Source organism: Arachis ipaensis, chromosome B1 (assembly GCF_059453495.1).
Source record: "Arachis ipaensis isolate K30076 ecotype BB chromosome B1, ASM5945349v1, whole genome shotgun sequence".
Lineage (NCBI taxonomy): Eukaryota > Viridiplantae > Streptophyta > Magnoliopsida > Fabales > Fabaceae > Arachis > Arachis ipaensis.
Genome location: NC_142436.1, coordinates 136,209,833 through 136,232,308, shown reverse-complemented (window position 1 = coordinate 136,232,308; position 22,476 = coordinate 136,209,833). Strand labels below are relative to the sequence as shown.

The following is a 22,476-nucleotide window of genomic DNA, read 5'->3' as shown; positions in this document are numbered from 1 at the left end:
TTATTTTTTAAAATAAAGATAGTTCTATTGACAAATATTATTTTGAACAATTTTATTGAAGTTAAAAATTAAAAAAAGATAGTAAAAAATTATATTATAATTTGACTATTTTTTATTTGTACTTAATTTTTTAATTATTTTTTGGATTAATTTTAATGAATTTTATTTCTAAAAAAAAAAAGTCAAGCGGGCTAACCCGCCGACCTGCCAATCCGCCACAAAATAAAGAGTACTAGCATTTTGAGCCCATCTTATTTGGCCCACCTCCGTTTATGGAGCGGGCCTAGACGGTCGACCCGCTTTGTCACCTTTACATTAGTATATATATTTTTTTAATTAAATTTATATAATACAAAATCTTTTATTATTATGTTCATATTTAATATTATAATTTTATTTCAAATAAAATAAAATTGTTATATGTTTGTTTGCTTTTTCCGTGAGTATATATATATTTTTTAATTAAATTTGTATAACACAAAATTTAATTTTTACTACGTTAAGGTAGTAGTGTAGTAGTCTCTCTTGGTGAGCTAGCATAAAGAGCAAGTATAAATTTCATCAATTTAATACAAGTTTTCTCAATCTTGCTGTGTTTATAACTTTATATTAAACAATGTAAGGACATTTTATAAATACATGGTGTTAGATGAACAATTTTTTTTAATTAAGTTTTTTCCTCCTTCTATTCTTATTTTGTATTCTTCTTTTTCGTTTCTTCACTTTTGTTATAATTTTTGTATTATATTTTCGAAAATTTGTATTAAGTTGAACTTTTTTTTATGTTAGATTATGATTGGAAAAAAAAAAGAGAATTTTTAAAACTTAATTAAAGAATTAATCATAAAAATGCATGTATGCCAATGAATATAGAAAGGTCAGGGTCAAAGAGAATGCCCAATCTCCATTGATTTCTTCCCATCTTGTGTGCTATCATCTCGCCCTTTCCCTCACCTAATTCACAATTCTTTCTCACATTTCATCTCATCAATTCTCATTTGTTCTATAAATTACTCAATAAATCATTAAATTATAATTATTGTCTATCATGACTTCCTTATTACAAAACTACTCATCATCATCATTAACCCTAATTTCTTCTCCTATAAGGAGGAGTAGGACTATTACTGTCATCGCGCAGAGGAGCCTGTGGACACACATGGATAGGAGAACAAACGGACGATGTTCACCACAGCGCTGGAAGCCGCCACCTGAATGTCAGCTTGGATGATCCCAGTGTTCGTTCATGAAACAGCTCTGTCGGAGCCATGCAATCTCATGAGTCTCTACTTTTATTGTGAATTTTTTATTAACTTTAAATGTCATCTGAGGAGAAGAGGCCAATATTATTTGCTAGGTGGTTTTCATTGAGGCCCAACATTTCTTCCGTTATACACTATAATATAGAAGATTTAATATGTATTAGAATAAAATACATGTTAAAATATAACTGCACACGGTGATCAATTGATTATGATCACCATCTTACAATTTCACCAAAATAAAGAAATCTCATTAAAATCATCTATCATAGAATATTACTAATAAGAACACATGATAAAAATTAATCTGTTAAGTGTACATTAAAATCAATCACCAAAATCTATTATTAATATAAAATACATGTTAGAATACAAATGCACATTAAAAATAAAAAAAATTACACATATATTTATATATAAGGGATAAGTATTGTTTTGATCCCTAACGTTGAGGGTCAGAATTGAAACCGTCCCTGATATAATTTTTGACTTAAAATTGTCTTTAATGTTACATTTCATTTTAAAATCGTCCTTTCTAATAAAATTTTTTAATTTATTCCTAAACTACCCTTACTATGTTAAAAAAATTATAAAATTTTTAAAAAAATAAAAGAAAACGCATTTGGATGGGGAGAGGAAAAGGGTATACGAAGGGGGAGGGGAGGGAAAGGGGGAGGGGGGAGGGGGACGGCGACGGCGGCTCTATGGTGGTGGTGATGGAGGAGAGGGGAGGGAAAGTGGAAGAAGCCAGAGAAGAAGAGGAAGGGGTCACGGGTTCGGGGTGGGGGAAGGGGAAAGGACGCGGGGTGGGGTGGGGGGAAGGGGGAGGGGGGACAGCGACGGCGGCTCTGTGGTGGTGGTGATGGAGGAGTGGGAGGAGGGAAAGTGGAAGAAGCCGGAGAAGAAGAGGAAGGGGACGCGGGTTCGGGGTGGGGGGAAGGGGAAAGGACGCGGGGTGGGAGAGGGGGAGGGGGAGGGAGACGGCGGCCGCCTCACAACCTCGCCGCCTCACCGCCTTTACCTCGCCGCCTCTGCCTTGCCGCCTCAGCCTTGCTGCCTCCGCCTCGCCACCTCCGCCTCGCAACCTCGCCGCCTGTTTTCTTGCTTCTGCTTTCTTGCTTTCTGTTTCCTACTTTCTTGCTTCTGCTTTCTTATTTTCTGTTTCTGCTTCTTTGTTTGGTGTTGTTTGGTGTTGTTGCTGTTGTTTGGTGTTCTTGGTGTTGGTGGTTAGTGTTGGTGGTGGTGTTTGTGTTGTTGTTGTTGTTGGTGGTGGTGGTGATGGTGGTGGTGGTGTTGGTGTTGGTGTTGGTAGTGGTGAGAGTATTTTTGTCCAAAAAAAATTAAAAGGACGATTTTAATACGAAAAAAAATGTTAAGGATAATTTTAAATCCAAAATTATAATGGAGATGGTTTCGATTCAGATCCTCAACGTCAGAGACCAAAACAATACTTATCCCTATATATAAATATATTAGCAATTGATTTTAATGATTAATTTTAATGTACAAATAGTATTTTTTTTTTAAAAAAAAATAGTGTACATAATATTTCTCTTTCCTGTGCTACTAGTGACTACCTTGTTTATTTTAGATTGAAATTTAAGATACAAAATAATCAATATCAAGAGAGTTATTTTCTTATGAAATCTCAAATACTTGAATATAATTCTTTCGAATAAAATAATAACCATTATCAATATTTAAAAATATAGAATAAAATATATATTATTATATTACTTTAATAATTATATTAAGAAAATTAATTTAATAATTAAATAATAATAAAAAATAAAAATAATAAATTATAATACTCTCTAATATTTTTCTAAAATAATACTTATAATTCAAGAGACAATCGTAACTAAGATATGGGACTATTAAAGTCTTCCACAAAGCTCATAGCTAGCACTATTACATTACATATACACGTTTGGCAGAAACCAAGTAAGTATATGCATGTATCACCATAATAATTTCCCTATTCAGGAGAATTGCATGTATGTATTGTATGTCATTGTCGTTACTCGTTTGATTTAGCTGGCCAAATATCGCACAAAAAAGATGGTGGGTCATAGTTATAATTATCTCATCTTCTGCATTATTTAATATGTGTTATTCTTCCTTCTATTATTATGTCACTGTTCGATTGTCAGGTTCCAAACGGGTCAGATAAGCGGATTGGGCGAAAAAATGAGGGGAATCTGGACCTGATTGACGAATGGACGGATTTTTCGAATTGTGGTGTTGGTGAGTGAAAGATGGAGACTTGGCGACCTCCCGAGCAGTTGTGTTAGAGAGGGGGAGCCACCTGCAATGACATTCCGATGCTCTTATCAGGGATCGTATAGATGGTAGTGAAAGTAATGGGTTAGTGACGTACCTAGGGGAAGGGTACGGCCCTCCCTTATATACTCTGTCAGTAGGGGGGGTCCAATTGGATAGGTCTCTTTCCTGGAAGTTTCCTCGCCTAGCTGTCATGTGGCTGGTTGCTAGGGAGTGGGATTTCGGACATTGCCCGCAGTTCGGGTGGGCGATGTCCGCCAGGTCGACCATTCAGGTCGGAGCTCCTGGGCGCTTGGGCCGGGCCAGAACAGTGCCCCAATGCATCAGATAGGGTTGCGAGCAACGTGGGTGGAGCGTTCCGTTGCCTTCAGTAATTTCGTCGCTTGGCCAGTTCATCGTCGGTCGTGGTAGGAGCGTGCCCCCTACGCGCGAGTGAGGATCGTCGCTTCGAAGGAACGCCTTTTGTCGCCTCGTTCTTTGCACCAAGCATTTAATGCTCTTAATGGGTGATTTGAACCCTGCGCGAAATGTCCACCTTACCCTTATCTTTCGCGCTTCCTATGCATCAGTTACTACTCAGTTCCCATCATTTCAGCTTTCCCAAATCATACTCATTTCTCATTTCCCTTCCACACTCTTTGAAGCTCTTTGCAGTGAATCGTCTGTTTCGTCCAAATCTTTGAGGTTTTCCAGCTTTTTTCGATCATCATCCTCCCTTTGGTAAGTTGCTTCTTCCCTCTCTACTTTTCCAGTTTTACCCTGCTGTTATGCCACCTTTCTTTCTGTTTGGTTTCGTTCGCATACTGTGCATTTGTTGGATTGCATGTTTGAAGGGCGTTAATGTTAGGTAGGCATTAGGGGGTAACCATTTCAGGTTTTTGGTTTTTAGTCTTTTGGCCTTGGGCTAACTGTAGATTTAGCCTCTGTGTGACTGTAGATAGGCGAACTATAGCTTCTAGTATTAGTTCCGATTTTCCAATCTCCCGTCCTCATAGACTGACTTTGAGTGGTGCCCCCACTGTAGGTATGGCCCAATGTCCCATCGCGAGAGTTCCCATGGATCAGTACACCTGGGTGACTTCGGATGTGAAGGACACCCCCTCCCAGATAACCTTGGAGGAACTTACAGAGTTCCGACAAGTCGAATACCTCTGCGGGGGAGGTCCCGAGGAAGAAAATTATGAGGTGTTCGTTCCTGCTGATCGTGAGCGACTATGCCATTTAAATTTGCATACCCCCGAGTTGCCGAATGGATCTGGATGTACAAGGCGATGTTCACCAACTTGGGGATTTGCATTCCTTTTTCCCCCTTCCAAATGGCGCTGCTTAACCGATGTGACGTAGCACCGTCCAACTGCATCCGAACAGCTGGGCCTCTATCCGCTGTTTTGAGATAGTTTGCGAGTTTTTAGAGCTACCGGCCTCAATGGAGGTCTTCTTATTTCTTTTTGTCCTAATAAATCCTTCAAATGAGGGAAGAGCCAAGAAGGGATTTATGTCTTTTCGGTCAGCCCAAGGTCGAAGGATCTTTGGTCTGTTCGAGGATTTCTATCACGGCTTTAAAGATAAATTTTTTAAGGTTCGCCCCTGTCGAAGGTCGGCATCCCTTCTGGCTGACTCTGGAGGGGGAACGCCGCATCCCGACCTACTAGAGCTTTGGGGCAGGGGCCAACACGTTCGCGAAGGTGACATATAAAGTTCTGACCCCTCAAAATAAAAAATTGCCGACATCCTACTGGCTATTTTTGGTAGGATTAATGTCAACCCACACCTTCTTATGGGTGACTGCGAGATGGCAAGGGGTTATATATGTGAGTAGTCGTGTAGTCGTAATCTGTTGAATTCATCTTATTTGTTTAACATTTCTCCTACCGATCTCTTATGTGTTTCCTTGTTTCAGTGTCAATGGCTGGCGAGCAGGTTAGTATTGACAACTTGTTTCAGCTGTTCATTCATGACAGTGATGACAGTTCAGCTACTCATACTGATGCCGCACCGTCTTCTACTGCTGCCAATGCACAATCCTAACCCCCTCAAGGGGATGCAGCTGGTACTAGCGCGGGTCCACTCCCCCAACAAGAGGTCGAGGAAGAAGGGGCTCATTGTTGTCGACAACCCGAGGAAGAGGAAGCCGTCTTCAAGTCCCGAGGGAGCCCTTACTATAATGAAAAAGAACTTTTACGCCGGGAATTTATTGATTGTCAGCTCATGCCCGACATAGAGGACTTTTTCCATGGTGGAGATCTTACCTCCCAGGCTAAATGGGTGTACCGCACCTTGCTTCGAGCAGCCACCATAGAAAGGAAGGCAGAGCCCATCTTAGCAGGGGCTCAGTCTCTCGAGAATAAGCTTCAATCGTCTGTCAGTGCTAATGAAAAGTATAAAGCCAAAGTGAAGTCATTGCAGGCACAGCTGGCCGCTTCCGAGGAGAAGGTGAAGACCTCTGACGCGACGATTGCCCGTCTTACCGAGCGGGAATTTACTTTAGAGGGCCAACTCAACACCGCTCAAGGTCGGGTGAAGGAGTTAGAGAAGGAGCGCGATGATGCCGTCTCCTCGGCGAACACTGCTAAGTCTGAGGCTGCCGAATGGAAGAAGAAGCACAAGGAGATGGTGAAGCACGCACAGAACGCTATTGGGGCTACCGAGGACGTGATTAAGGCTCAAGTGAAGCTGCTGGCCCCTGACTTTGACACTTCGGTGGTCAGCGCCTTCAAAACCATTAAGGATGGCAAGATCGTTGATCTCCCGAAGAAATAAGTTTTTTGTACTTTATCTTGTACGTTTTGTTTGGTAGTTTGTAAGACAACTTTGTCGTTCTACCGTTTTGACTTTTTGAAGCCGCGTTGGGGCTTTTGTGTAATTTTTAACTTTTAAAATGTTATGACACAAACGAAGCTGAGTCGTAGCTTTTTCGTTTAATTGCCTGAAATTTGGCTTTGTTTAATAGCCGTTTCTCGTAGCATTCGCGACTTCAGTGGTTCCCGGGATAATCAGTGCCGGGATACCATTTTGTTATTGAACCGGTTAATTTCCAAGGTCGAACGATTTAAACAATGTGAACAGCGCATTAAACTATAAAACAAGAAAGGAATAATTAGTGTAATCTGAACAATTATATAATGATAAATTGCCATTCATGTAAACAACCAATGAGAAAAAATCTGAACATAAGATAATACGGGTCTTACTAAACCGGGAAACCGCCTGCCCGCCAGGTGTGCTTCGGCCTCTAGAAGTAGAATCTTCTTAGGTTTCTCGCGTTCCACGTTCTGGGAACTTCTCTGTCGTTCAGTCATTCTAGCTTATAGGCGTCGTTGCCGACTACTTCGTTTATCCTGTACGGACCTTTCCAATTTGCTGCCAACTTTCCTTCCCCTGGTGTCGGGAGACCCACGTCGTTGCGTCGTAAAACTAGGTCGTTTGGCTCAAAATCTCTCTTTAGCGCTTTGGCGTTGTAACGCAGGGCCATTCTTTGTTTCAACGCTATTTCTGACAAGTGGGCCATTTCTCTAGTCTCGTCTACCAAGTCCTTTTCCACGGCTTCCTCAACTCCTCCCAAGAGTAGTCGTGGGCTCGGTTCCACAATCTCTACGGGTATTATGGCGTCAACCTCATAGGTGAGTCGGAAGGGCGTCTCCCCGGTAGACGACTACAGCATCGTGCGATAGGACCAGAGGACCGACGCTAGCTCGTCTGCTCAGGCTCCCTTCTTCTGGTCAAGTCGCTTTTTAAGACCTTGTAGGATGACCTTGTTCGCTGCTTCGACTTGGCCGTTGGTTTGGGGGTGCTCGACAGACGAGAACTTCTGCTTTATCCCTAAACCGGCGAGAAATTTCCCGAACTTCTGATTGGCAAATTGTGTTCTGTTGTCCGAGATGACGACCTCTGGGATTCCGAATCTGGCTATTACTTGCCTCCACATGAATCTTTAGCAGTTTGCCGAAGATATGCTGGCCAACGGCTCGGCCTCCACCCACTTGGTGTAATAATCGATGGCAACAATTAGGTATTTGACCTGCCTTGGTCCGATCGGGAGGCCATCAATAGGCTTAGTTCAGCCGCTGGTGCCTTGTGAAAGTTGTCATTTTCCTGGCATCTCCTGCATTTCTTCACGAACTCTTTGGAATCCGACATCATTGAGGGCCAATAGTAGCCAGCCCTGACGAGCTTCCGGGCTAAGGCCTTTCCTCCGATGTGATGGCCGTAACACCCCTCGTGGACTTCGCTTAACACGTAGTCCGTCTGGTCGGGACGTAGGCACTTTAATAGAGGTTGGCTCAACCCCTTCTTAAATATTTGGCCTTGTATTATTGTATACTTGGCCGCTTCTCTCCTCAGTGCCTTTGCCGTCTTGTCGTTATCAGGGAGCTTACCGTTTTCTAAGAAATCGATGATTAGATCTATCCATGAGGGGAAACCGGCTGCCTGTGTTATATGCAGGGTCACTATTGGTTCCTTCACTAAACCTTGAATCAGAAATCGGTTCCCCGTGCCTGGCTTTGTACTTGCCAGTTTTGACAGGAGATCGGCTTGGGTGTTCCTCTCTCTTGGAATGTGCTGCACCGTGACCTCATCGAACTCCTCGCTCAGTCTTTTGACCCTCTCCAAGTATTTTTGCAGCAGTGAGTCCCTGGCCTAATACGTTCCATTAATTTGTGATGTGACGACCTGCGATTCGCTGCATACCTCCACTCTAGTGGCCCTGACCTCCCTTGCCAGAAGTAGGCCGCCAAGAAGGGCCTCATATTTTGCTTGGTTATTGGACACCGGGAACTCGAATTTGACCGATTACTCGTACACGGCCCCAGTTGGGCTTTCTAGGATGATCCCCGCTCCCCCCGAACGTTTGGTTGGAGGCTCCATCCACATGGAGTTTTCACAGTGTGCTCGATGTCTCGGGAGTGTTTTTCGTTACTTCCACCAGGAAATCGGCCATTTATTGGGCCTTGATTGCATGTTTAGGTTCGTACTGTAGGTCATGCTGAGATAGCTCGATTGCCCAGGTCATCATCCTACCCGCCAAGTCGGGTTTTTACAGTACTTGGCAGATCTCCTGGTCCGTCCTGACGATTATCTGGTGTCCTTGGAAGTATTGTCGCAGCCTACGGGTGGAGGTCAGGAGCGCATATGCTAGCTTTTCCAGCTTATTGTACCTCAGCTCTGCCCCTTACAACGCCTTGCTCACAAAGTAGACCGTTTGCTGGATCTTCCCTTCTTCCCGTACCAGGACGGTCGCCAAAGCCTCATCAGTTACTACTAAGTACAAGAATAGCGTCTCTCCATTCCTGGGTTTGCTGAGGACAGATGGTGCCGAGATTATACTCTTGAAGTGATTGAAGGCTTCCTCACACGTCAGGGTCCATTCGAACACTATCCCTTTTTTCATCAAGTTGAAGAACAGAAGAGCTTTGGCAGCCGACGCACCGAGGAACCGAGATAGCGCCGTGAGTCTTCCCGCCAGTCCCTGTACATCTTTAACACATCCCGGGCTCGTCATCCGCAGGATTGCTTCATATTTCTTCGGGTCGGCTTTCACTCCTCTTTGGGATATCATGAAACCCAAGAACTTCCCGGCTTCCATGGCGAAGGCGCACTTGAGAGGGTTAAGCCTCATGTTGTGCCACCGAAGAGATGCGAACACAGTCTCTAGATCACTGATGAGGTCTTCGACCTGGGTGGTCTTCACCAGGATGTCGTCTACATACACTTCCTCCGTCTAGCTCCTACGTTTTTCAGTCCAAACGGCATCACCTTATAGCAGTATGTACCCCCTGGCGTTATGAACACCGTTTTCTCCTCGTATGGCCGGTGCATCGGTATCTGGTTGTAGCCAAAGTATGCGTCCATGAAACTCAGAAACTGATACCTCGCGGTCGCGTCTACTAGAGCATCAATGTTAGGAAGGGGGAAGGAATCCTTGGGACAGGCCTTGTTGAGATTGGAATAATCCACGCACATTCTCCACTTCCCATTGGCTTTCTTGTCCAGGACTACGTTCGACAGTCAAGTCGAGTAGTCTAGTTCTCGGATGAACCCCGCTTCTAGTAAGCTGGCCGTTTGCCTGGCCACCTCGTCAGCTCTTTCCTGGGACATTTTCCTTCTGCTCTGTGCCACCGGTTTAGCTTTTGCCTTCACAGGCAGGTGGTGCGACATGAACTGGGGGTCAATTCCCGGCATGTCGGCTGGTGTCCAGGCAAACAGGTCGCCGTCTGTCCGGATCATTTCCACCAATGGTTCTTTCAAGTCATGAGGGAGGTTTCTGTTCATGAAGGTGAACTTTTCTTCCGAGTCACCGACCTTGAACTTCTCGAGGTCTCCTTCAGGTTCTGGTCTGGGTTTGTCATCGACCCTGGCGTCTAGATCAGCTAGGAAGACCCCAGATGCCTCTTTGGACTTCTTTCTTAGGGAGAGACTGGCGTTGTCGCACGTGACCGTCGTTTCCAAATCTCCCCTGATGGATCCAACAGACCCATCATCAGCAACAAACTTCATCATCAGTAGCTTGGTACAGATCACTGCTCTGAACTCATTGATGGTTTTCCTTCCCAAGATGAGGTTGTAGGCCATGGAATCCCTTAGAACAACGAACTCCGCCATTACCGACCTCTTCCCTCGACCTTCTCCTATGAAGACTAGTAGAGAGACTATTCTATCAGGCTTGATAAAGTTATCACCTAAGCCTACCACACCGTGCTGGTGGGTTTTTAGGTCGGCGTTTTGGAGGCCCAGAGCATCAAACACGTTATGGAACATAATATTCGAATCGGCTCCGGTGTCTACGAGAATTCGCCTGACCAGACCAGTTCCCACTCTTACTGTGATCACCATAGGAGGGTTCTCTGATAAGTCGTCGAACCATTGGTCCTCTAGTCCGAATGATATTGATGGGACTTTCCTGGAGGAAGGTGTGGGACTAGATGATGACACATCCAGGACTTTTGCATCTTTCCTGTATGCCGACTTCAACCTGTGGGCAACATCTCTCCCGACTACAACGTTCACAATGGTGAGGCCGCGTTCATTGTCCTCCTCGGGCTCTTGCCTTGGTCTCACGGCGCGGCTCCTGTCGTTGCCAGATCGGTCACGATCCCGCCTCCTAGGTTCTCTTATGAGGTGAGAGAATTCTGCCAGCTTACCTTCCCGGATCGCCTGCTCCAGAGCATCCTTCAAATCGGAACAATCTTGGGTCTTATGGCCGAAGCCCTTGTGGTAGTCGCAGTAGAGGTTTTTGTTCCCTCCAGTTCTATCCTTAAGTTGTCGGGGCTTCGACAGGATGCTTTTGTCGGCTATCTGCTGGTACACCTCGACGATCGGGGATGTCAAGGGAGTATAGTTAGTAAACTTCCCTTCCCGGGGGAATGTCTTGAAGGCTTTAGCTGGCCCTCCGTCCTTGGAGTGCTCCTTATGCCTTTTCCCGTTACCGGGCTGACGAGCAGGGTTATAGGCGGGCTGCCGCGTGTTGGCTGCCACAACTTGGCTAACCTCCTCGCCGTTGATATACTCCCTAGCCACATTTTGGATTTCTTGCATCGTCCACACGGGCTTGGTGGTAAGGTGCTTCCTGAAATCTTCGTTCAGCAGCCTGTTCATCAAGCATAAACTAACCACCGAGTCGGTCAGGCCGTCAATCTCCAAGCATTCATCATTAAACCTATCCAGGTACTTTCTGGTCAGTTTCCCACTTCTCTGCGTCACTCCCAGCAAGTTGATCGGGTGCTTAGCTTTAGCAATACGCGTGGTAAACTAAGCGGGGAAGGCGCAGGTTATGTCCACAAAAGTTGTCACGGAGCCTTGGGAGAGAGCGTTGAACCAGTGGATTTTCGGCCCTGCTAATGAGGTCACGGGGAAGGCGTGACATCTCACTTCATCACCCACACCTTCCAGATTCATCTTGGCCTCAAAGGCCGTTAGATGTTCTTGAGGATATTGGGTGCCATCATATCTCATGTCCGTTGGCTTATCGAAATACTTCGGAAGCTGGACCTGGAGAATGGAGTGGTGGAAAGGGGTTGCCCCCATGATCACAGGGTGTCGCGACGTTCTCCTTGGTCTCTCTCTGCTATCCTCTCGGTTTTCCTCCTCAATGTGTCTTGCTGTCTCCTCGGCACCTCTCTGCTTTTCCCTTGGCTTTCTGGGTCAGACCAGGGGGTCGATGTGCCTCTGGAGCGGTCTCTTCAGGGACTTCTCCCTCTGGTTTCCCCCTCCTTAAGGGGGACCGGGACCGATGTTGACTCGGGACAGGCTGGTAGTGCTCTCTGTTCGCTAGCTCCCGCTCCAGGTTCTGCACTCTATGGCGCAGCTCCTGCATTATCCGAGGATAGTCGCTCCCCGTCCCTCCGAAGGGACGCCTTTCCCGGGAGCAGGAGGGAGGCTCCCCTCGCCGAGAGGGGGGGATCTCGTGCGCTCACGAGAGGAAGCCAAGGAGGCTACTTCACTGGTTTGGGGAACCACTTCCTCCCTCCGTGGCTCGCCTCCATCGTCTCCTTCCATGGGACCTAACAGGAAGTCCATTCACGCCAGGATCCCCACAGACGGCGCCAAATGTTCGGTTGCCGGGTTCCAAACGGGTCAGGTAAGCGGACTGGGCGAAAAGATGAGGGGGATCTGGACCTGATTGACGAATGGATGGATTTTCCAAGTTGTGGTGTTGGTGAGTGGAAGACGGAGACTTGGCGACCTCTCGAGCAGTTGTGTTGGAGAGGAGGGAGCCACCTGCAATGACACTCCGACGCTCTTGTCAGGGATCATATAGGTGTCAGTGAAAGTAATGGGTTAGTGACGTACCTAGAGGGAGGGGTAGGGTCCTCCCCTTATATACTCTGTCAGTAGGGCGAGTCCCACTGGATAGGTATCTTTCTTGGAAGTTTCCTCGCCTAGCTGTCATGTGGCTGGCTGCTAGGGAGTGGGATTCCAGACATTGCCCGCAGTTCGGGTAGGCGACGTCCGCCGGGTCAGCCATTCGGATCGGAGCTCCTGGGCGCCTAGACCGAGCCAGAACAGTCACCAACCATATTAAACAATACGTGTTAGAATATAAAATACATATTAAAAATAAATTAAATAATACATGTATTATATATAAATACATAATAACTGATTTTAATAGTTAACATTTTTAATTATTATGCCACACTTCTTAGTAGCAATGGGAGCATATACAATTCAACATCTCATCACTCTTATTTTAAATTTTTTTTATCTCTTTTTTAGTTATATGGACACCGACTTCTTGACTTAGTTTTTGGATGAATCTAGCCTCCAAATTGAATTGATTGATTATTAGTTTGCTTTGAATCCTAGCTAGATCAGTTCCATTATACTCCACCTAAAAGTGGTACTAGCTAACTACATAATGGGAGAATATGGGTGCAACTATGAAATCATTTATTTTAAAAATTTAAAACAATAAAAAATATATAAATAATTATATTAATAGATTTTTTTAAAAAGAATTTTTTTAGTTTTTAAGCGAAATCTGACTTATGTGACTCTTTTGATTTTTCTCTTTTAGTTTTATATATATTTGCCTAGGCAAAGCTTAGGTCCACAAAGAGGAAAAGAGGAAGTGATGTCCATTAATTTTTAATCACATGAGTTGCCAGCAATTTGGTCCCAATGGGACCATGCATATTGTACTATAAATACGCAAACTAATTAACTTAAAATTATCAATTAATTTGGCATGACTAGTATATTTTGTTGTGGATTTTCTTTGCAAACCCCATTTGCAATGCAATGAATCTCTTATTGACACTTGTGTTGTGATCATAGGGATGATGAGAATTAAGGAACCCTCTCTTCTCTTGCTCAGAAAAATCAAAGTTTGATTGTTACCTCCATTTAATGCATGTACTATAGAGAGAGTATTTGGACCTTGTTGGCTTGCAATTATAAAGGATGAAGGGGCCAACACCTAGAAGCATCCTATACTAACTTTTTATGTTAAGAGTACAAAGAGGATCAATCCAAAATAAAATTTGTAGGGTTGTAAAATCTTATGCCTGGTATATATAGGGTTAGGGGAGGATAGATTCTCATTAGTGTTATATATACCTTGGATAATGACATTTTGTAGTAAGTCATCAATTTCACTTAATTAAATTATTAAAGATCTTGATTAATAATGTAGAATTAATTGAGTGATGATAGACAAATTAGTTTCGCTCTTAATACAATTGAATCAATCTTAAATGACGAAAGGAGAAAAAAACATTTTTTAAATTGGATTTGAACAAACACTATTTTTTTCTCCACTTATATATATATATATATTTTGAAATAAAGTAGCTCTACACGGTAGAGTGGAGCAAATTTAAAGACAAGTAGACGATCAACACCTAGAAAAATACAACATAAAGACTCTCCATGTCATCTCCAGCATAGCCATCAACAACACGAAGAGCGCACACCTTTCCATTCTTCATTGCTAAGGAAGGTCATATTGATGATTTCTTCAACACCTTTGCTCTCATTCTGAAATATCCTCCTATTCCGTTCCATCCAAATATTCCAGATGATCGCACAGAAGCATCTCAATCGCTGCTTTCATTCCTCCTTTCTACGCGGCTCTTCTGTCCAACTTAGGAAGTGGTCCTTCATTAATTCCGGAAGAGACCATAGTCGGCCAAACACAGATAACCAAGCATTCCACACCTTCCAGGCATAAACGCATCCAAGAAACAAGTGATGGACCTGCTCAACATCCTTATTGTATAAGACACACCGCGTATCAACCTGGTTGAGAATCCCAAACCGACTCAGCCTTTCCTTCGTATTTACCCTGCCTATCAAAACAAACCAGGTGAAGAGCTCTACTTTTGGTGGAACTAGACCTTTCCAGATGGAGTTAGTGAAGCTGTAGCTGGTAATATCCTCCCCAAGCATTCCCTCTTGTAGCACCTGTACAAAGGAGTTAGTCGAAAAAATACCAAGTTTATCATATTTCCACACCACTCTATCCTCCCTAGTATTTACTATCCTCACAGGTCTCAAAGTCTCGTGCAACTGACCCAGAAGCCCCAACTCCCACTGGAAGAGCTCTCGCCTCCATAGGAAGTTCCAAACCCATTCCAGCCCATCCCAGAATCCACAATCCCCAATAAAAGAACCACATTGGTTTGAAACAGAGAAGAGACGAGGGAACCGATCTTTCAAGGCACCAGACTGTAGCCAAACATCCTCCCAAAACCGAGTCCGACGACCATCGCCAACCTCCATGGACAGACCTGTAATCATCTTATCCCTTAAAAGAGGATCTATTATCTGTATCTGACAAATATCCTTCCAAGGGCCTCCTCTGGTAGGTAACACCTGAGTGGAGAGTAACTCATCCAGTTTCAAATTATTACAGGAACAGACCACCTTTTTCCACAATGGACACTCTTCCTTTGCAAACCTCCACCACCACTTAAACAAGAGTGCAGTGTTCCGAACCACAGCATCGCCAACTCCCAACCCCCCTAATTTCTTTGGGGCCTGCACCAACTCCCATCGAACCAACGCCATACCATTCCTGCCATCTTCCTTGCTCCATAGAAACCTTCTCTGCAAGGAAATTAATTTGTCCGCAACTGCCTTTGGCATCTTATACAAGCTCAAGTAATACACCGGCAGGCTATTCAACACTGATTTTATAAGCACCAACTTGCCGGCTTTGTTCAGCACTTTAGCTTTCTAGAGACTCAACTTCTCTTCCACTTTGTCAATAATAGGCTTCCAGGTCTTGACCAACTTTGGACTAGCACCCAAAGGAATTCCAAGGTATCTAACTGGGAGGGTACTCTCCTTACAACCCCACAATTTGCACATGCGTTGTACCCATTGCTCCTCGCAGTTGACTGGAATCAGACTAGACTTATCAAAATTAATACTAAGTCCGGACATCAGCTCAAACCATCGCAGCAGCCGCTTGTAGTTCTTCATGGTCTCATCTTCTGGTGGGCAAAAAAGGATAGTGTCATCGGCAAACTGAAGATGTAATAATTCCACCATGTCTCTACCAATCACTAAGGGAGATATACGCCCATTCCTCACTGCCTGGCCAACCATCCTATGCAGAACATCCACAACCAGCACAAACAAGAAAGGAGAGAGTGGGTCGCCTTGTCTCAAACCTCTTTCCATCTTAAACGGTTTAGAAGGTGAACCATTAATCAAGACTGACATAGAAGCTGTGGTCACACACTCCATAACCCAAGCTCTCCATCTGCACCCAAACCCCATCTTCTGCAGTACCATATCCACAAACCTCCACTTAACTCTGTCATAAGCTTTTTGGAAATCAAGCTTGATTATGGCTGCCTCCTTATGCCTTCTCTTCAGCCAATGAACTGTTTCACACGCTATAAGAGCCCCATCATGGATCTTTCTACCTCTCACGAAAGCACTCTGAGTCTCTCCTACTAGACCTGGCATCACTGATCTCATTCTCCTGACTAACACCTTCGAGATAACCTTGTACACACACCCACCATACTAATGGGCCGCAGGTCTTTGATCTCCTTTGCACCAAAAAACTTAGGTGCCAGCGCCACCCAAGTTATATTTGACTCCGCTGGTAACTTGGATGTCTGGAAGAATCCCATCACAGCAGCCGTGAAATCAGAACCAATCTCCGCCCAGCACCTCTTGATGAAATTCATGTTATAACCATCACAACCTGGCGCTTTAGATGACTCGCAATCCCAAACGGCCTCCCTGATCTCTACGGCCGACAGCATTGCCTCCAATATCGCAGAGTCTTCCTCATCTATCCTTTCCACAAGACCTTCTCGGAACCCCAACACCGGAGAAGCTTCCTGATGGTATAGATCTTTATAGAACTCTCTGATAGCTATTTTTATTCTAGCCTGGTTCCTCACCAGCCTGCCATTAACAACCAGGGAATCAATCCTATTATTTCTTCTTCTTGCAAACGCTATATTATGGAAATATCTTGTGTTCTTGTCCATATCCTTTGCTTGTCGAGATCGAGACATCTGCTTCCAGTGAACCTCTTTCCTCACATACCACCTCTCACAACAAGTAACTAACGCCTTTCTTCTAGCCTCCATAGTTCCATCATACACTCCATTTCCTACCAACTCATCAACCTTCCTAATCTCTTCCTCTAACCTCTGAATTTTGTTGTCCATCTCCCTGAAGTTGTCCTTGTGCCATTTTCCCAAAGGAACCATCAGCGCTTTCAACTTATCAGTGAACTGCATCTCCCCTAAACCTTTCCATTCCTCCTTCACCATTCGAAGAAAACCTTCATGAGTAAACCACGAATCAAGACTGCGGAACGGCCTAGGACCTCCCCTTCTTATATTTTCTTCCACTATTATAGGACAGTGATCTGACAGACCCCTGGGTCCGCCCTTCAACCGAATCTCAGGAAACTCTTCTAGCCATTCCACACTAACCATAGCCCGATCAAGACGACTGCACGAGCGGCCACGAAACCAGGTAAACTTACGATCAGTGAGTGGGAGATCCACTAATTGCATATCCTGGATCCATTCCTTAAACTCCTCTGCAGACCTGGATAAACTATCAGCACCTTTTCGTTCCTCCACACGCACTATTTCATTGAAGTCTCCCATGAAGCAGCAAGAAACCTGGCACAACCCAGCTATGTAGCTCAACTCTTCCCACACATGACTCTTCTCTTCTCTACTATGTGCACCATAAACCAAGAAAAACGCACAGTTGAAATTATTCTTTAACATGACTCCTTCAACACGACTCCTTCAACACCCAACCACCTATCTCCCTTGTAGCAGTTATTCATTTTAAAAATTATTTCATCCCACATCAGCAAAAGGCCCCCAGATGCACCATCCGAGCCTACATATTCCCAACCCGCCCCATGATTCCCCCAGAACCATGCAACATCAAATCGCGTTACTATCCGTCTTTTGGTCTCAATCAAACCCACTATGCTCAAGTTTTGTTTCATTTTTAACTCCTTCACCATCCTCATCTTACCATCACCCCTTAATCCCCTAACATTCCAAGAACTGAAATTCATTTAGAACTAAAAATACACACCTGCTTTTTATGCTTGGGTCTGCACCTTCGCATTTTCGCCTTCTGTTTTGCCACTTTCTTCTTACGAGCAAGTTCCTCGTTCTGAGCCTGAAGAATGGCCATGATGTCCTGTTCCTCATCATACAATTCAGCCCCTGATTCCATTGCCAGCGCCAAGGTTAACTTATTTTCCATCCATAGTTGTCAAACTCGCGAGTTAACTCGTAAACTCGTACGAGTTTACGAGTTTAGGTAGTGGAATCGAGTTGACTCGGACATAAACTCGTTTCTGGGTAGACTCAGGTTGACTCGGCTAGACTCGGATAAAATCGTGCAAACTCGCGAGTTTGCTAGCGAGTCAGCGAGTTTAATTTCGTTGCCCATTTTCGCCAAAACGGCGTCGTTTTGGCCCAGGAAAAAAAAAACCCTACAGAAAGCGGCTAACCCAAACCCGCAACCTAAACCCACACCCACTAATGAAGGAGTGAAACCTAGTGAGTAGTGACTCCCTCAACCAAACCCTCACGGCCAGCCTCCCTCACTCGTCACACCCTCCAGCTCCACCATCTAACGGCGGCGTTGTCTGCGCCGCCACGCAGAGGCCGGACGCCAGAGTCCAGACGGACCCGTCGCCTTCTCACCTCCCCTTGCCTCATCCCTCGTCCCCCACCGCTCACCCACGCAGCGTCGCGGAGCCCAGTGAAGGACCACCACGTAGAGTCGCAGTCTCGTAGAGCCCACCAGGCCACCACCACGCAGCGTCGCACAGCGCCAGAGCCCACCACCAGTCCACCACGCCGTTTGCCTCCCCTCCCCTGTTCTGCCCTCGTCAGCCTTGTTCTGTTTTTCTTCACTGAACTGAGTCAACTGACTGAAGCACTGCCGATCTGCTTCAAGTGATAAAGTCTGCCCATCTCCAAGGTAATTTTGTTAAACTAATTCAAATGCTAACAATTTTGGTTGCAATTATTCAATTCTGCAAATTTATTAAGGCCCTGATCTGCGTTTGATCTGTAAAAAAAAATTAATGTGTCAAAAAAAACTGATGCTGCTTGGTGCTTGCCTGCTTCTGTAATCTGTACTAGTGTACTTCATGCTTCAATCATGGTTAAAATGTGTGGATAGTGCTTCTGCTATATATTTTTTTTCTTTTGTTTTCTACTTCTGTTATGTAGTTATGTTTAGTCTTTAGTTTACTGAAATTCTGATGTCTGAATTAGTGAATTGAAACTCTTAAGTCTGAATTGTTAGTTAGTGTTACTGACTTACTGTGTTAGTTTAATTGAAAGTCTGAAGTCTGAATTGTTACTTGTTAGCTTAAATGAAAATGTATCTGTTGTGTGATAAAGTGAGTATTGGAGTATTGGTGGTTGACTCTAGTTGCCATTGTTTTAATTTATTTGTGCTTGATCTGTTGATCATATTGATGACCTCAAAGGGGGTTCATATGACAATGAGAATGGACTTTTGGGTTAACTCATAACTGGGTGGTATATTATTCCGAATCACAAAAGTATTGCTTGCTGTACTGCATTTGGAATGATGATTATTGATTAAGTCTTATGATGCTGAAAATTTTTCATCTTTTAAACATTATTGTTATAAGTGTAGCTGAAACTAGTGTTAGTTATGAATTTAGTTAGTGGATAATCTGAATCTGAATTTAGTTAGTGGATAATCTGAATCTGAATTTGTTGTTTTGCTTGTTGATTTTTAGGGATAAAAATACAAAATGTCTGAGAATGTTGGTTAAGGGACAGGGTCTTCGCTTCCTAGTATTCCTAGACCTACGCCTGCTGTTTCTAGGAGAAAAAATGCAACTGGAAATAGAAGTGATATAGGATGGAAACATGGGATTGATGTTCAAGGCAATGGTAAAAAAGTGAAGTGTAATTATTGCTCAAAGACTATAAGCGGAGGGATTTATAGATTCAAGCATCATCTTGCCGGTACTAAAGAGGATTCAGAGCCTTATGCTTCAGTACCTGAAGAAGTGAAGGCTGTGATGTTGAAAGTCTGTGTGGAGGCTAAAGAAGCATCATTGAAGAAGAGAAGATTCGGTGATGATGAGGATTATCCTGAACAAACAGAAAAGGAGAAGGACAATTCTCAACAAAAGGGGAAAGATATTCGCAACTTTGTCACAAAAGGAAAAGGGGCTCAAGTTCAATCAACAATAAATCAAATGATGAAGAAGGATCTAAAGGAACAATGTGATCAACAATGTGCCATATTTTTCTATACTAGTGCTATTCCTTTCAATGTTATTAAGAATCCCGAATTTTTAAAGTTTTGTGAGATGGTTGGGAGATATGGAATTGGCTACAAACCCCCTTCTTACCATGAGTTATGAGAAACCCAATTAAAGAAAACAGTGAACAATGTTGATGAAATGCTTACTGAATTTAAAGCAGAGTGGAAGAGAACTGGTTGTTCAATCATGTCGGATGGATGGACTGATAAAAAAAGGCGTAGTATTTGTAATCTCTTGGTGAACAGCCCTAAAGGAACAATTTTTCTTTATTCATTGGACACTTCTGATATCTCGAAAACAACGGATAAATTTGTCAAAATGCTAGAAGATGCCGTAGAATTTGTTGGTGAAGAGAATGTAGTCCAAATTGTTACAGATAATGCTGCTAATTATAAGGCTGCTGGAGAAAGAATGATGGAGACTAGAAAAAGTTTGTATTGGACACCATGTGCTGCACACTGCATAGATTTGATATTGGAGGATTTTGAAAAGAAGCTAAAGGTGCATGAAACAACCATAAAAAAGGGAAGAAAAATCACCACTTTTATCTACTCTCGGAGTATGCTCATTAGCATGTTGAGGAATTTTACAAAGGGAAAGGACTTGGTTCGGCCAGGTGCCACAAGATTCGCCACTGCCTATTTGACTCTCACTTGTCTTCATGATAATAAAGGACCATTGATGACTATGTTTACTTCTGCTGATTGGAAGACAACTAAGGTTGCATCAACGCCTGAAGGAATAAGAGTCCAAAACATGGCCTTGGATAGTAGGCTATGGAAGAATATTGTCATATGCCTCAAGGCTGCTGCTCCTCTCATTACAGTCCTTCGCTTGGTTGATTCAGATGAAAAACCAGCCATGGGTTTCATCTTTGAAGGCATGAGAAACGCCAAAGAAACAATCAAGACTAACTTCGGTTGTGTTAAAAAGAGGTAATCTTGAGTCTTGATTAATTGAAAGATTTAATATTTGATTATCAATGTATCATGTTACCATGTTTTCTTCTTATATTCAGTTATTTATTTAATTTTCTTATTTTTATTCATTTGCATTGTTATTGTTAGTTACGAACCTATATGGGAAATTATTGATGGAAGGTGGAAAAGTCAATTGCATAGACCATTGCATGCAGCTGCGTATTATCTTAATCCTCATTATCACTATGAACCAAATTTCATGGTTGATGATGCTGATATTAAGATTGGTCTATATAGTTGTTTGAAAAAACTGGTTCCTAACCAGGAAGAAAGGAAAAAGGTTGGTCTATAGCTTCCTGACTTTCATTATGCTAAAGGCCTCTTTGGTAATGAAACTGCAAAGAGTAGTAGGAAGACCATGCTACCTGCTGAGTGGTGGGACTTCTATGGAGATAGTTGTCCAGAACTAAAGAAGTTTGCTATCCGAGTGCTAAGCTTAACTTGTAGTTCATCTGGTTGTGAGCGTAATTGGAGTGCATTTGAAATGGTAATTCCTTATTCCTTACTTCCTTAGAACTATTCATTATTTATTTTAATTTTAATTTTTGTATTTTTATTAACTATTGGCACTATATGTTTGTATTTTCATACAAAGAGAAGAAATCGGTTGCATCAAAAGAAAATGAATGATTTAGTGTATGTGATGTATAATTTGAAGTTAAAGGGCAAGCAAATTAGAAAAAGTCCAGAACTTGAATTTGATGCAGTGCATTCTGATGATGAGTGGATAACTGAGGATGTTAATGAAAATATTGCTGAAAGTGTTGAGCATTCTCACTTGCCAACGAATGACAATACTAATGATGATCCAAATAGTAATGAATTTGCTATTCCAGGTATGAATAGTAATGAATTCAACATGGGTGAGGGAGGTGAGAATGAGTTTATTGGGGATCCACAACAAAATTTAATAGAGGAAGAAGATGAACATGTGAATGATGATGAAGATTTTGTTGGCCGTGTTGAACCTGAGGCTGAAAGAAATGATGTTTCTGATGATGATGGTGAAGATGATGATATTGATGCCATAGAAGATGAAGATATTGGAGGATTTGAGTTTTAGAGTTTATTAGAAATTTAATTGTTGCTTTGTTGTTTTCTTTTGTGTTTTGGTTATGTCTTATGAACCTTTGATTGTGTAATTGTGTGTTTTATGTTGAACTAGATAAATACTTGTGAAGGATTTAAATGTGTGATCCAAAGTACTTGTTGTAACTTGTAATTTTAGTATTAGGTTAATTTATAATGTGTTTTGATGTTGAAATTGTTAAGTTTGAATGTCTATATCTGAGTAAATATATAACAGGTAAACTCGTACGAGTCTACGAGTCGAGTCTACGAGTCGAGTCTAGGTCAGCTCCACGAGTTTACCTAGACTCGCGAGTTTGACAACCTTGTTTCCATCATCTGCGACTCTAACCCCTGAGTGTCACTCTCTCTGTCCTCTGTTCTGCTTCCGCATTCATCCTGCCCCGGTCCAGCACCATCAGAGCCTTCCCCAGCACGCCCATCAGCCCTGCTACCTCCACTCTGCTCACAACGCAATACCTCAGCCGTTCCCAATAGACCATGAGTACCCTCTGCTTCACTGTACGTTGCGTCGGCTCCAATCTCCCGAACCAGCCCATCTGCCGTAGCCAGGTCGTGCTCCATTCGCGCCGTGGGACAGCCCCCATTCTCGCAT

General features: G+C 43.3%; 2 pseudogenes; both read left to right on the top strand.

Annotated features, from left to right (window-relative positions):
- The first annotated feature begins 5,586 nt into the window (after nucleotides 1-5,586).
- LOC148578513 (uncharacterized) lies at nucleotides 5,587-6,305 on the top strand (annotated as a pseudogene).
- A 12,580-nt stretch (nucleotides 6,306-18,885) lies between these two features.
- On the top strand, nucleotides 18,886-21,855 carry LOC107612209 (uncharacterized; annotated as a pseudogene).
- The last annotated feature ends 621 nt before the right edge of the window (nucleotides 21,856-22,476 follow it).